Below are 15,968 nucleotides of genomic sequence, written 5' to 3'. Positions count from 1 at the left end.
ATGTCCATGTTCAGAGAGAGGAAGGAGGAGGAGGCGCCAGCAGAAGAGTGAGATAAGGAGAGCAGATGGGAGGAGGGGGCGCTAGTGAGGGGCCAGAGCACAGAACCAGAGGGATGACGACTAGGAGAAAAAGGGACTTGTAAGAATGCTGTGTGTGTGTCGGTGGAGGGGGGTGGTCTGTGTACTTCCATGACCAGAGAAAATAGGAGAGGCAAGGTAGGGAGAAAGTGGTGAAAGATTCAAAGACCCAAGAGAAGCAAGAAGTGATGGTTAAAAAAATAAAAGCTAAAAAGCAAGGAGGGAGATTAGCCTTTGCAAGGAAGCAAGATCTAGCTTGGTCATTGTGATGGTTTAAAAATATATCCACAGGGGCTTCCCTGGGGGCGCAGTGGTTGAGAATCTGCCTGCCAATGCAGGGGACACGGGTTCGAGCCCTGGTCTGGGAAGATCCCACGTGCCGCAGAGCAATTGGGCCTGTGAGCCACAACTACTGAGCCTGCGTGTCTGGAGCCTGTGCTCCGCAACAAGAGAGGCTGCAACAGTGAGAGGCCTGCGCACTGCGATGAAGAGTGGCCCCCACTCGCTGCAACTAGAGAAAGCCCTCGCACAGAAAAGAAGACCCAACACAGCCAAAACTAAATTAATTAATTAATTAATTTAAAAAAAAAAATATATATATATATATATATCCACAAATATACCTTCTTTTAAAAATAGAGCTTAAGGAATTCCCTGGTGGTCCAGTGGTTAGAACTCCACGCTTTCACTGCTGAGGGCCCAGGTTCAATCCTTGGTCAGGGAACTAATCCCGCAAGCTGCACGGTGCAGCCAAAAAAAAAAGTAGAGCTTAATCCCCCAAACCCTCATTGTGGGTTGGAATTGGTGACTCATTTCTTACAAATAAAATAGGACAAAAATGATGGTGTGTCACTTTCAAGAGCGGTCCAAAAAAGGCACTTTATCTTCTTTCTTTTTTTTTTATTTTTTATTTTTTATTTATTTATTTTTGCTGTGTTGGGTCTTCGTTTCTGTGCGAGGGCTTTCTCCAGTTGCAGCGAGCAGGGGCCACTCTTCATTGCGGTGCACGGGCCTCTCACTATCGCGGCCTCTCTTGTTGCGGAGCACAGGTTCCAGACACGCAGGCTCAGTAGTTGTGGCTCACGTGCTCAGTTGCTCCGCGGCACGTGGGATCTTCCCAGACCAGGGCTCAAACCCATGTCCCCTGCATTGGCAGGCAGATTCTCAACCACTGCGCCACCAGGGAAGCCCTATCTTCTTTCTTGTTCTCTTTCTTTTGCATTACTTGCTCTAGGAGACCCAGCCACTTTGTCATGAGAACACTCAAGTTACCCTCTGGAGAAGTCCACATGGTGAGCAACCAAGGCTGGTCACCAACAGCCAGCGAGGAACTGAGGCCTCCAGCCAACAGTCTTGTGAGTGGGCTGTCTTGGAATGATCCTCCCCAGGCCCCAGTCAAGCCTTCAGATGACGGCAGCCCCAGCCAGCCATCAGCTTGACTGCAACCTCATGAGATGCTGAATTAGAACCACCCAACTAAGCCACTCCCAAATTCCTGACCCACAGAAACTGTTTTATAATCTATGTTTGTTGTTTTAAGCTGCTAAATGTGGGGTGATTTGAAATACATCAGTAGGTAACTAATAAAGTCAGCAATAGGAGTCTCCTGACCAGAAACCACTAGAATTTCCCCCTTCCCTAGAATACCTTAGAAATTTAAAACCTGAAGCGACCTCAAGGACTCCTATTCCAATTCTCCGGCGTGGGGAAGGGATGGTGGCAGAGCTTACACAAAGACCCGCATTTCCAAATTCCGCATGCAAAGTGAAACCTCTCTGCCCAGCTGCAAGGCCCTTCCTCCTCAATGCATTTGCCCATCCACTCATCCAACACATATCAATTAAGCACCTACTCCATCTAGGTGCTGGCAAAACAGCATTGAGCAAGACAGACCTGCTCTCTGGAGTTTACATTTTAATGGGGAAAGGCAGTGATGATATGAGCAAGCACATAATAATTTCAGACGGAATTAGGTGTTGTGGAGAAAATAAAACAAGGTGATGGGGAGACTGACTGGATGGGGGATGCGACTATTGGTAGAGAGAAAGCAATAGCCCTGCCCCGACCATCATGGATGGAGGCCAGACTGAACAAATGGAGGCTCCAGACACATGTCTAAGTACTGACAAAGTATGATCCAGATAACGGGCTATTTATTAATGAAAATATGTTCTATTCTCTTATGAGGACAGATACACCCTCATAAAGAATTCCAGGTTTGGGGTCTGGTGGTCCGGTGGTTAGAACTCAGGGCTCTCACTACCAGAGCCTGGGTTTGATCCCTGGTCAGGGAACTAAAATACTACAAGCTGCACAGCTCAGCCAAAAAAACAAAAAAAAACAAAAACAAAACAGGTTTGAATTTAAAATCTGCAGGTTTCCTAGAGTTTCCCACTGGAACCTGGCAGCCCAGAGGCCAGCTTGACCTTTAGCTCTCCTCCTGACCTTCTTCTCTTCCCACACTCCCTCACCCCACTCTGTCCCTCACATCAACTGGGTGCATGTGGCACTGTAGCACAGTGTCCCAGCTCTGGCCTCACCCCCCCCCCAAACGTATGCATAAGCAATGCTCTCTTGTGGTTCTGTCCACCCTCTGAAAGCGGAGGGGCACACGGCCTTGGGAGCAGTCCCAGGGCCCTTGAACTGGGATTCCAAGGTCCTGGGAGCTGAAGTGTGGTCCAGAAGGGGGCTCCAGGTGGACCCCTCTCTCTGGAACCTTAGACTCTTCACTCCTGAGGGGCCTGGGCAGAGAAGGGCCAAAGCTAGTCTGTTATAGATGTTTCCTATTGCTGTTCAAATTACCACAAACTTAGTGGTTTAAAATGATGCAAATTTATTATCTTCTAGTTCTGTAGGTTGGAAGTCTGGTGGGACCTCACAGGACTGAAATCAAGGTGTCAGAAGGCTATGCTCCTTTCTGGAGGCTCTAAGGGAGAACCCATTTCCTTGCTCATTCAGGCTGTTGAGCAAGTGTTTGAACACTTCAAATCCTTCCTCCTTTATCATCCATCTCATTCTCCAGCCCATACTGTTTCTGTACTTACTTCTACTTTTAAAGGCTCATATGATTAAATTGAGCCCACCCAGAAAATGCAGGATAACCTTCCCATTTCAAGGTCAGCTGATCAGCAGCTTAATTCTTTCTGCAACCTTAATTCTCTTTTGCCATGTGACGTAATATAGTCACAGATTCTGGGGATTAAGACACGGACATCTTTGGTGTGGGGGGCATTCTTCTGCCTTCCACAGGTGGCAAACCTAAGGGATAGCTTCTCTGAGAGGGTGATTGAGAAGTGAGATCTGAACATCACAAAGGAGCCAACCATGAGAAAATCTAGGGCCATGCAGTCCAATATGGCGGCCACCGTGGCTATTTAAGTTGGAATTAATTAAAATTAAGTAAAATAAAAAATGTATTCCTCAGTCACACTAGCCACATTTCAAGTATGCAATACTCATATTTGGCTAGTGGCTACTGTATTGGATTACATAGGGTAATAGAACATTGCCATCATCCCAGAAATTTCTATTGACCAGAGCTGATCCAGAGGAGTTCCAGGCAGAGGGAAAGGCACGTGCAAAGGTCCTGGGAAGGACACAATCCCACTGGGCTACAGACAGATGTAACACACGCTAGGAACAGAAGCCTGACTCCTCTGCATTCCTGACACCACAGAATCATAGACTGATCATAGACAATTAGCACTGGAAAATGTCTTTGAAGGCCCTGGGCCACCTCCCCCACCAAATACAGGTCCCACTTCAAGATAGCTTGGATGCACCCCAAGTTCTCCTAACTCTCAGTTGATTGTCCCTTCCCTGACACCTCACTGCCTTCCCTACCAGGAAGGTCACCTCTCTGCCACTACACCTCCTCCTTTCTTTCAAGAGCGAATCCAAAGAGCGCCCTTTCAGAAAATCTTCCCAGCTTTGTTGTAAAGGAACAGAGAGGCACCAGGGACACAATTTGGCCAGCATCCCGTCCTTTTTGTTCTCTGTTAAATGTCTATATGTCTTGTCCCCGTAACTAAATTGCACAAGGACTGTGACTTCTCTGTGTTTGTTTTCCCAACAGCAGAGAGCAAAGGTGATTGAAAAGTTTTCCGTGAAGGAAGGAAAGAAGGAAGGTAGGTAAGATGGAGAATAGAAGGATATAGGACTCAACTGCAGAGTCCTAACGGTAATTTCAGACTGATAGGTGATGTGCAAGATGTCTCTGTTTAATCTGCACTGTTGCTGAGAGGAGGTGGTCTCTGTGACCAGCGCTGAGCTGAGACAACTAACTCTTTAGCACCTTCACACCTATCTTTAAAGAAGACCTCCTTCATCTTAGATTTGTCTTGGGCAATTCCCTTAGCATATGTGTCCATTTTTTGTTCCCTTTGAGTATACACTTTCTCGACTCCTTGAAGGGAAGTTTTAGGATGAAAAGAGACTAGAATTAGAAAACTAGTGATCATTGTTGTTAGGGATCTCCTTAAGAGATTCTATCAATAGAATTTAAAAGGCTCCAATTTGTAGGTAATTCCTTGATCCCCCTCTCTCTTGCTGGCTGAACATGCCAACCAAAATGATTTCCTAAACACAAAGAGAAAAAATACTGGCTTTCTTTACTCAGTTTAAATCTTTCCTTCTCTAATTAATAATGCAAACTTCTCCTGCCCAACCCCACCTGGTAGAATATGCGTTAGTGGAAAACCACAGGGTATTTATGTGAAAATGGATTTGAGGTGTGCGGTCCCCAGGAGGTCATTAAATTTTGGCCCAGGAAAGTGAGATATTCATGCAGTGAAGAACTGAGTTTTTACAACTGAACCTGGGCACTTGGTGCTTGAGTGGACAGGGGTGATCAGATTTCTAGACATCCTTCGCCAGCTTGATCAGAATCACAAGACCTGAAGGTCATGATAGAGGGCATCCAGAGCTGAGACATGAAGCAAAACCTCAGGGCAGGTGGGTGTCTTGTTAAGTAAGTCATTCAGCAGCTTCCAAATAATTTTTGTGTGATTCTATAAACTGTGCTAACTACGGTGTGTTTTTTTTATTTCTTGGAAAGAGTGTAAGATCTGAGTGGTTGCATTTTTTGCTTTCTGGGTATTAAGGAACAAGGCAGGACATTATGCACTTGGCACCCTTCAGGACCTTGTTGTTATGGCAACGGGGACAGGCAAGGGCAAGAGTAGATTTCCTGACACCGAGAGCCTCAAAGTCAATATAAGGATGCGCGTTTGTGAAACCCAGGTGGTGAAGGAAAAAGCAAATAAATACCGTCCTTCCTGCTCCCTGGCAAGGGCCGCACAAAGGAGTCCATTAAACTAATTGACGCAGGCCCTGCTGGGGAGCTGACAAAACTCCCAGTTAGGGTTAGGTTTCTCCAGCTCATTCCAAAGCCGGGATCTCAGATGTCCTCTATCTCAGCGAAGCTGGGGCACAAGGGGCCCACGGAGAAGGGGCAAAGCAATGAGCAGGGGTCTGGAAAAGACCCCAACGCCCCGCCCACTGAGGGCTCACCAGTCAGTGCCTTCTCTCTGAGATTCCCCATTTGTGAAGTGGGGGAGTCAGCCCGGAAACACTTTTCCAGCTCTAGTTCTGTAAGTAGAGGCAGATCTTTACCCAAAGAAAAGCTCTAGGAGACGTAATAGTTACTGGACGCCCACCCTGTGGCAGCCACTTACATGAACTCACCTGACCCTCACAACCCCAGGAGGGGCTCCCCACTTTATAAATGAGGAAACCCGTTTCAGGAAATGGAACCAGCCCAGCTGAGGTCACTACAAGTAGGCAGTCGTGCAGCTGGCCTTCACACAGAGGTCTGAGTCCAAAGTCCTTTTCTTCACACCCCTCTACCTCCCCGTCGCCTCCTATTTCTTTACCACCTTCCATTACAGGTGACTGAGCCTGGTGAACCTGCTGGAGGGACCCATGAAGCCATCCTGCCTCCCTGAGGCCCTCGGAGTCCTGCCTTGTATTCACGTGTCACAGTCCTTGGTCCCCAGCTCCCGTGTTCCCTGGGCTGCCTCCTCTCTTTACCTGACTGTGAGCTCGGGTTGAACCCACGCTGGGCCCCGCACCGTGCTGAGCTCTTCGCAGGCTCCCGTGACCCTCATTACGACCCTATGAGATAGGCACCATTGTCGTCCCCGCTTTACAGAGGACAGAACAGGCCTAGAGAGGTGAAGTAGCCGTCAGAGGCTGCACAGCTGGGTTTGGGTAGGAGCCCAGACCGTTTCGTCTGTGAGGCTGCAGTGCTGTCCTGGGATGGGTCAGCCCTCCTAGCAATGTGCGCGCTCCGTTACCCAGACAGGGTCAGCTATTAAGCAGGCCACACGCCAGGAGCTGAGGATTTGGTGTCAGATCCACGGTTCCACAGTTGCTTTCTGAATGCCCAGGCTGCCAGGAAGAGGATGCCGTCTGCTCACAGGCTTTCTCCCGCTCTGTGAGGCCTCACTGGAAACTTGGTTTCTTAACTGACTTTGGCTGAATGTTCCCATTACTCACAAAGATGATCTGAAGCCTGGGACATGAGAACAAGGAGGTGCCCCTTTGAGCAGCTGTATTCCCACGTTTGTCGTGTAACCCAGGACCCTGCTTTAAACCTTCCGATCGCTTCTCACCACACCAGAATACAATCCAGTCTCCCGCCCTACATGATCTGGCCCTTGCTTACCTCTCTTACCCTTGATCTTCACATGACTATAAATCTGGCCTCAGTTTGTTTGTCACTTCTTCAAAGAGCCCCTTAAGTTTGTTTATTCATTTATTTGCTGACCACTCTGCTCTCCCCAACCAAGGAGCACACAATAAATATTTATTTGAATTTACTACCATTTATTTGTTTTGATCCTTGTTGATTAACTCAAAGCATCAGCTAAAGTAGAACCCTACTTTTGGAAGACAATTGTCCACGGGTCTCTTAAATAAAACAGGATGTTTTAGGGATGTTTGCGTAGTGAACAGCTTTTGAAGCGAGAGATGGCACCTCCCTCCGGAGCACAGAGCAAGTTTGCTGACGAGACAGAGATAGTGGATTGCTCTGGAGCAAATGAGTTTACTGGCCATTATAAAGGATTTGGATTCCCAAATACATGCAGGGTTCCTCTCCTGGAATGCAACCCACTGTGAGTGCACGTGACACCTCGCCCTCTTCACATCACCCTGTGGGAATCAGGGCTTGGGAAACAGATACAAGAAAATGCTCGTACTCAGCTGCTGCTATTGCTGTGAGTGATCAAATCTTTTGCCCCTGTCCCAGGAGTCTCATGTCTTCTGCCAACATCCGTAGAACTGTGGCAGGATAAATAGCTTGCAAGAAATGTAAAGGCCTGATTCTTTCACAGTTCTCGACACCAACAACCAAGTTTGCTTCAGGTGATGCAGCTTCAATTCACTCATGCTCCCAGCATCCAGACACAGCACAGAGTCACAGTGACCAGAAGTCTCTGTTATTTCTGGGGTATAAAATTGCCAGGGAAGTTATTTAGATGCTGTCATAACACTAACACTATAAGGAAATCCCATTAACATTGCAGTACATTATAAGCTTTGCAGCACAAAGATGTTGCCAATTTTGCATCATCCTCAGAAAAAAGAAAAAGAGTGAGGCTTATCAAGCATGTTGCGCTATCTTTTCGTGCGTCTGTGTTGGCCAGTATCACTGCCCCATCTGGTCCCTGGGCAGCTCCGTGGGGCTCCTCTCCCATAATCCTGACGGAGCAACCTGGGCTGGGAAGACTTCTGTTCCCACATCACATACTTGCATATTGTTATAACTTTTTACTGTTAGCTGAATGACTTTACAATAAAAAAGATTTTATATACTAAAAAATAAAATACAATTCATTATAAGGTCAAAAATAAGTTCCACCATCAAATAAAGAGAAAGAAAATTTGAGAGTCTGGTAAACACTTTGGACGTTGGTCCCTCTCCTTCCCCTGTTTTATAAAGAGATTATATTCTTTGTTTTGTGTGTGTTCAGGGATCAGTGGGGGAGGGTGTCAATAACCGGACTGAAAAAAAACCAAAAAAACCCCAGAGAAGTTCTTTGAAAATTCACTCACTCATTTAAAAAAATATATTGTTTTCCTATCTGTACTCAGCTCAGTGGGGACCAGAAAAATGTACGAGCTCTCATTCCCTACCTTTAAGGAGTTTACCATCTCATGAGAGAAGTGACCGGGACACAAATCGTTTGAATAATTTGAATAACCCCAGAGGTGAGTTCTGCCCTACGAGAGTTAGGAATTTCATGCAGGGAGCACACCTTAAAGTAGGAGGCAGCATTTAACTTGGACCCAAGGCTGGGCGTGGAGGGACCATGCTCGTTGGAGGGGCACAGAGGCATGGGTGCTGGGCAAATGAGTCTGTGCTGGGAGGAGGGAAGCTACCTCTGGATGCACAGGTGGAGTCAGATTGGGTTTGAATACTTAAGAAACTTGGACTATATTGATTATTACTGTGTGTTTGTGTGTGGGACCAAGTTTCTAAATGGAGAAGGAAGGCAATACAAGGGTGACACCTGGAAGAACAGGGAAATGTTGGAGGGCTGAAAATCACGGTGAAGGAAAAGGCAAATGTAGAAGAAAAGGAATGGGACCAACTGGAGGCCAGAGTGTGTAGGAAGTGACTCCACCTTGGAAAACCTGCTCTCCTTGTTACCAAACTCAGGTTCGGTTGCTGGCTGCTTGAAAGCCAATATTTGAGAGACAAGTGTTGGTAGGAAAGGAAAGCTTGCTTTATTCAGGAGATCAGCAACCGAGGGAGAAGGCAGATTTGTGTCTAAAGGCCAACTCCTCACTGATGATCAGGGGCAAAAGCTTTTAAAGGGGAGTTTCAGGGGGGTACAGGCAGAGGGAGGGGGCTATGTGCAGACCAGCACAGTCAGCTCTGACAGTCGTCTTGAAATTGGTCATGCGGTGGTCTGATTCCATCATCTTGATTGTTTAGATACGTAAGATTGTTTAATTGTGTAAGGTGGAGCAGCTTATGGCATGGCTACAGTCTGGTCATCATGTGGTTAAATTCTTCCATCTGATGGGGGTTTCAGTATCTGCAAAACAGCTCAAAGCACATGGCTAAGAATATTACCTATAGCCCTTGAGGAGGAACTAAAGGTCCTTAACTTTGTTTAATTATTATTTTGTCCTGTTTGACTAATTTCCTTTGGTTCTGATTTTCTCATTTCTCTGATTAATTTTATTCTTTGGCTAAAGTGTCTCTGCAGACAAAAGGCAGGTGGAGGACATGGGGGTGGGGGGGTCTGTCCTAGGAAGGCCCCTAGGGTCCTGCTCCGTTACACTTTTTTTTTTGGCCGTGCCACGCGGCATGCGGGATCTTAGTTCCCCGAGCAGGGATTGAACCTGAGCCCCTGCATTGGAAGCACAGAGTCTTAACCACTTGACCGCCAGGGAAGTCCCCATCACACTCTTTCCTAGTCACAGAGAGGGGTTGTGAGATGCATGTATTTATGGATGGAGGGATTAACACAAGTCTTTACCTGGTTCCTATTTCAGAGCACCAATTCAACGATTACAGAGTCAATCTTTTAATTTTAATGAATTCTTAAGTCATTCTTTTGGTGTGTAGGCTTCATTCTACTTTGCTGAACATTTTTGAGTGGCACAAATCTCTGAGAGTCGTGGAATTTTATTTTATTTTATTTTTTAAATTATTTTATTTTATTTTATTTATTTATTTTTGGCTGCATTGGGTCTTTGTTGCTGCACGCGGGCTTTCTCTGGCTGAGGCGAGCGGGGGCTACTCTTCGTTGCGGTGCGTGGGCTTCTCATTGCGGTGGCTTCTCTTGCTGTGGAGCACAGGCTCGAGGCACGTGAGCTTCAGTAGTTGCAGCTCACGGGCTCTAGAGCACAGGCTCAGTAGTTGAGGTGCACGGGCTTAGTTGCTCCGTGGCATGTGGGATCTTCCGGGACCAGGGCTCGAACCCATGTCCCCTTAATTGGCAGGCGGATTCTTAACCACTGAGCCACCAGGGAAGCCCGGGTCGTGGAATTTTAAAATGTTAGCGCTGGAGAAACGTCTATGGTTTTTGGCTGCAATGTTCACAAACCCTTATTTAATATGTAACGTTCTCTAACTTGAAGGATTGAGCAACAATTCTTGTCATCCTAGAAAGTAAAAATAAGGGCTTGTTTCTTTTTTCTTTTTTTTAAACAAAAACAAATAAACAAACCTGTGTGTTAGGTGGAACATGTGAGGCTCTTGTCAGGAGAGACATTCCAGGTAGCCTAAAATACTCTAAATGGAGCTCACACACCATCCTTCCCATAGGGAACTCAAATCTGCCCCTTAGTGCAGAGAGAGAGGGCTTATCGGTCACATCCATGAGTCAGCCAGGCCGCTCCACATACTAATTACCTAACATGCAGCAACAAATCTGGAGTAGGCCAGAGGTCACAGTGCACACGCCTGAGTAATGCTTACCAAGGGGCTGCCAAGTAGCTGAGTGCATTCTCCTCCCTCGGCCCTATCCCATCTCAGTGTCCCTGTGTCGTGGAGGCTGACAAGGTGATTCCCCGGGGTCCTACAGGGATCAAGGATGGGCAATGTCCAGGAAGTGGGCTCTGCCCTGAGCTCGCAGGGTGGGCCAGAAGTCTCCTCCGTCTGGTCCTGCCCCTTCTTGGCACTCACGTGAGAATTTCGTGACATCCCTCTGCACCTCCTAAATGTTAATTACAGAGGTGTGTCTCTACACGACTGCCTCTGCAAGATGCATGGCAGCCCCGCTGATGGAAACACCTCTGCTAAAGAGGTGGGGAGTCAGGGCGAGGACACAATTGCACAACCCTCACCTCACGCAATTCTTCCACTAAGAACGACTTGTTACTTAGTGACCAGAGCAATTTGTCCTAGCTAGAAAATCACCCACCCCAAACAGCACACAAAAACCATCTACGACCCGAGTCTTGTCCACCAGTCTTCAAACGTGGGTTCATTTGAACGGAACCATGCATGTATTTGTTGAAAACAGTTTATGCAAGAGTTGGGTTAGGGAATAAACAGCTCAAAGATACACTTATGGCTAAGGATATTAGCTGGTCAGAGGAGGTGGGTGGTAAGTGTGATGCTCTGAGGGTTAGTTAACTAGTATTACCATTTTCCAGCCCTGCACACTTCTAAGCATGAGAGCCCGAGGCCAAGTGAGTGGCTGACTCAGGGGAAATACCTCTCGTGCCGCCCAGCACGGCTCTTGCAATAGTGGCTGCTTGGCCCTGACGTCAGATGGTGGGGGTCAGGCCGGAGCTGCCTTCCTGATTCGTGCCTCAACGCTTCCTCCTGGCACCCCACTCCAGAGGTACTGTTTCCTGGATCCCTTTAAGAGTTGTCAAATGACATTCCCCAAATTGGTGAGTTCTGTAATTTGTTGATTGGATATAAGAAAATCAGCCAGATGACTCATCAGGTTGAGATGGACCTGATCAATTGGTCAACGAGTAGGGGAGTGTTTGATGAGGAGCTGAAATTTTGATTTTTCTACTAAATGTAGATAGAGCCAAGTGGATACCTTTTTTGGGAGAAGGCAGGGGAGAGAAAAGGAGCTGATTCTGGTGAAGAAGTCCAGATGCCAGGAGAACAAGCATGGGCAAAGACACGAAATTGCTTGAAAAACCATGAAATTCCTAATAAACATCCATGAGCGGGATACACATGGGGGAACTCTAGCAGGTGAGTTCAAGGTGGATGCTGGGGACAATCCCGCAGGTCATAGTACAGAGTTTCTATTTTATCTACTGTGTGCTGGAGAGCCATCAGAGCATTTAAGTGAAAAACTAGACCTGATTTGTGTCTCAGCAAGAGCATTCTGGCTGCCAAGTCCAAGAGGGACTGCAGACAGAGGGGCAAGGCTGACATCAGGGGACCAGTGAGAGGCTGTAGCAGTGACTCAGGTGAAGGGTGGTGCAGGGTTTGGTCATAGCGCGAGTGTAGAGAGAAGTGAACTGGAGATATATTCTGGAGAGGAAATCCACAGGACTAGCTATTGGGAGAGAGAGAAAAGGAAGAACAAAGATAATTGTTCTGGTTGAGCATCAGGTGGGGTTATATATTTATTGAGATGGTAAAGACTGGGAAGGTAGGAGGTGGTATGCACAGAATGGAGTGAGAAGAAAACAAAAATTTGGAACATTTATAGGCGGTTTACAAGAAGCTACACCTGGGGCAAGCCTAAAGAACAGTTCTAGAACACAAGTACTCACGGTGGACCAGACACTTTACTCCCCGGCTTAACACCCTCTTGCCTAAAGCACCTGTTTTCACCTGGCTGCGCTTCTGAGTCACAGGGGAGCCCTCTGGATACAGGTGGCCTCCTACTTATCTCAAGGGCTGGGGGTCTCCCCCGCTCCCCCAGGACACAGAATTGGCCCTCCACAGGCTGGTTGCATCTGGGAGTTTATCAGGCACCGTTTATACCTTCACATTTTTCTGTTTGCAAAGTAATGTATACAGATTATAGAAATTCAAATAATACAGAAAGTTTAAAAGAAAAAGGAAAAATTCTTAGAGAGCGATCGTCCCTTCTAGTACTCCCTATACCCATATTTATTCTTACCAGGGGGGTTCTAGCTGGCCAGATTGGGATCTGAAAGTGGTACATCCTTCCCTAACAGTGCCCGGGCTTGCCAGCAGCCGGCTGAGCACTGGGAAACACCCTCCCTAAGTCACTTGTGGGAAAGCTGAGAGGGCCTGAAATTCAAGGAAGGTGTAGGAACTGCAGCGTCAGGAGAGGAAGGCCACAAGCCTGTGCTGTCTGATTAGCCAACCCCCGAAATGTGTTCAGGGAGTGAGTGAGTCAGGAAGTCTGCAAATATCCTAATTACTTTCACTTTTAAAAATCAACATTTCAATTATTTTTTAAATAGACATGTCCATAGTAATAAATAAAATAAAATTCCAACATTTCAAAGAGTCTACAAGAAAAAGGAATTCTCCCTCCCAGTCCTGTCCTGCAGTCTCCCAGGGCAACTCCTGTTACCAGATGTCCTGTTTCTCTCCAGGAACCAAGCTGCGTGGAGGGACCCGGCCCCTCCTTTTCACACTGGTGGAGCCATATGGCTCCACTGCCCTTCCCTCCTCCTTCCTCACCTGCAGGTGGGTCAAAGGCCCTCGCTCCATCTATTGCGCGGTGCGTGACTGTCAACGGGCCCCTGGTTGCTTACTGGCTCTGCCCAGAGTGGTGTTGACTAAGCCTGGACGGAATGGCTCTTGGAACTGTTGCGTTGTTGAACGTGGGGGCCAGTGGTTTAGATCTGTGCTAAAAATGTACAAATTTAATACAATGAATTCTTGGTGATTTATGAACACCGCCACCAGTACACTGACTCCTGCCCTCTCTGTCTCTATCTCTCCCTCTTCCCTCCTTCTCCTCCCACTCCCCTATAGATCTTACAACAAGTAGCACGAAAACCTGATTTGATTTTTTACCTTCAGGCTGATCCATAGTAGAGGTTTTGCCAAGAAGTTCACTGCCAAATTCATTCATTCCACAAATATGTGTTAAGAGCCTAGTCTGTGTCAGGCTGAGTGTCAGAGAGGGAACTCCATTCACACAAGTCTGGGAAGCATACTTCCTGGCTTCACAGAGCCTACAGTCTAGGGGGCGGCAGGCTTGCAAACAGTTATGTCAGTAAAGGGTGATTAGTGCCATGGAGAGGAAACAGAGGGTGCTAAGGGAGTGATAGCTGAGTAGCAAACAGACCAAGGAATCAGGGAAGGCTTCCCAGAGGAGGTGACATTTTAGCTGCAATCTGAAGAATGAGTAGAGTTACTCAGGGGTATTAGGAAAGGAGAACTGTAAGTGCAACGATTAGAAGACAGATAGAGGATGGCCCATTGGATAAAACTAAAAGAAATGGCATTTGCAAGAGATGAAGAACACATTGCGTAAGCCCTTATGCTTTCTCAAATTAGACTGCCTGCATTCAAATTCCAACTCTACCACTTACTGGCTGTGTGACCCTAGGCAAGTTATTTAACCTCTCTGTACTTAGTTTCCTCATCTATAGAACAGGACTGATAATTGCACTACATCATAGGATATAAATGAGATGGTATATTTTTTTAAAAAAAGGAAAAAAGAAATACAAAAAAAGAAAAACAAAAAGTTTTTGTTTCATTCTCATTCAATAAATGAGACGGTGTTGGTGAAATGGCTTAAAACAGTACATGGTGAGCGCAGAGTAAATCTTAGCTATTATTTAAGTTTTGTTTGGCTGGCCTGATGACTGGGCATGGGGGGAAGGAGAGGAGATTAAGGAAGACATGGCACAGTTCTTGGAAGTCTTTGAATTCAGGTTAAGAGGTTAGGTCTTTTCTCTTGCAGGGGAACAAATTAATTTCAGGAGCTAAAGAGAAGCCACGAGCAACAAAACAAAAGCAAGTGACTTGCTGAAAGAGCCAGGTCTTGGTAAGATCATCCAGTGCCTGCCATAGACAAAGAAGGACAGGCTGGGAACCCTGAGATCTGGACTTGAACTCAAGCTCTACAGGGCAGGTATGGACCAGCAGTGTCACCTCTCTGGGTCTGTGCCCTCAACTGAGAAAGGTTTTTTCAGGGACTAAATAAGATGAAGGAGGCCAGATGCATCCTTCTGAGTGCCCAGCACAAAAGTGTGGGTTCAGGGTTGACTGGTGCCTTTCCGCTTCCTTCCACAAATAGTTCTTGACTGTAACATCTTCAGTGTTCTTATTCTATCCCCTTCTGCAAACCTAGCCAGGCCTTCCTCTTCACCAAGACCTCTGATTTTGCCAGATGAACCTCTCTGCATTAACTTACCCCAGTTGGAACCATGCTTTAGGGGAACGGTTCTCGACTCTGCGCAGCCTGGGCTGTCTCCAGCCGCTGGAGGGGTGCTGTGATAGCGCCAACATTCCACACCAACCACAGTGATTTTAATTTGATTCAGTGAAATATGCCAATTAGTACTTCTCTGGGAGAAGAGAGATAACAAATTGCACAAGTTATGCCGGAATGTGGAATGTATTTAAACAATGGACCTAGAAATTTACCAGCAGTGGTCCCATCATTTTTATGAGTTACATTACTCCTGAAATATTTAGTGTTTGATTAATTCATCTTCAGTATCCAGGAAATATTTAATTCAATGCAGTGACGCAGACATTTACGGAGGTCTTTTTCTGTGCCAGACCCTGGGCTACACTCTGAGGATACACAGATGAATGAGACGCATAGAGCTAGTCTTGGCTAGTCTCTGTGGGGGAAGAACACAAAGCGTGTGAAAAAATGAGAGCAGAGGTTTGAAGAGAGTTCCAGGGGACCCTGGAGGCCGGGCTGCTGGGGCCCATCCACGTAGGTTGTACACGGCACAACTCTGAGATTCCATTCACATAGACCAGGGTTTGGCGAATGTTTTCTGTTGAGGGCCAGATGATAGTAAATATTTTATGTCTTGTGGGCCATACTGTCTCCGTTGCAATTTCTCAGCTCTGTTGTTGTAGCACAAATGCAGCAAGAGACATTATGTACACAAATCAGCTTGCCTAAATTCCAGTTAAACTTTACTTGTAGGCCCTGAATTGTGCCATGAAGTATTCTAATTTTTAATTATTTTCAACCGTTAAAAATGTAAAAAATCGGGCTTCCCTGGTGGCGCAGCGGTTGAGAGTCTGCCTGCCAATGCAGGGGACACGGGTTCGAGCCCTGGTCTGGGAGGATCCCACATGCCGCGGAGCAACTGGGTCCGTGAGCCACAGCTGCTGAGCCTGCGCGTCTGGAGCCTGTGCTCCGCAACGGGAGAGGCCGCCCGCGATAGTGAGAGGCCCGCGCACCGCGATGAAGAGTGGACCCCGCTTGCCGCAACTAGAGAAAACCCTCGCACAGAAACGAGGACCCAACACAGCCAAAAATAAATAAATAAAT

The sequence above is a fragment of the Eschrichtius robustus genome, chromosome 19 (assembly GCF_028021215.1).
Source record: "Eschrichtius robustus isolate mEscRob2 chromosome 19, mEscRob2.pri, whole genome shotgun sequence".
Lineage (NCBI taxonomy): Eukaryota > Metazoa > Chordata > Mammalia > Artiodactyla > Eschrichtiidae > Eschrichtius > Eschrichtius robustus.
The sequence above is the reverse complement of the archived record's forward strand: the minus strand, read 5'-3'. Positions refer to the sequence as shown.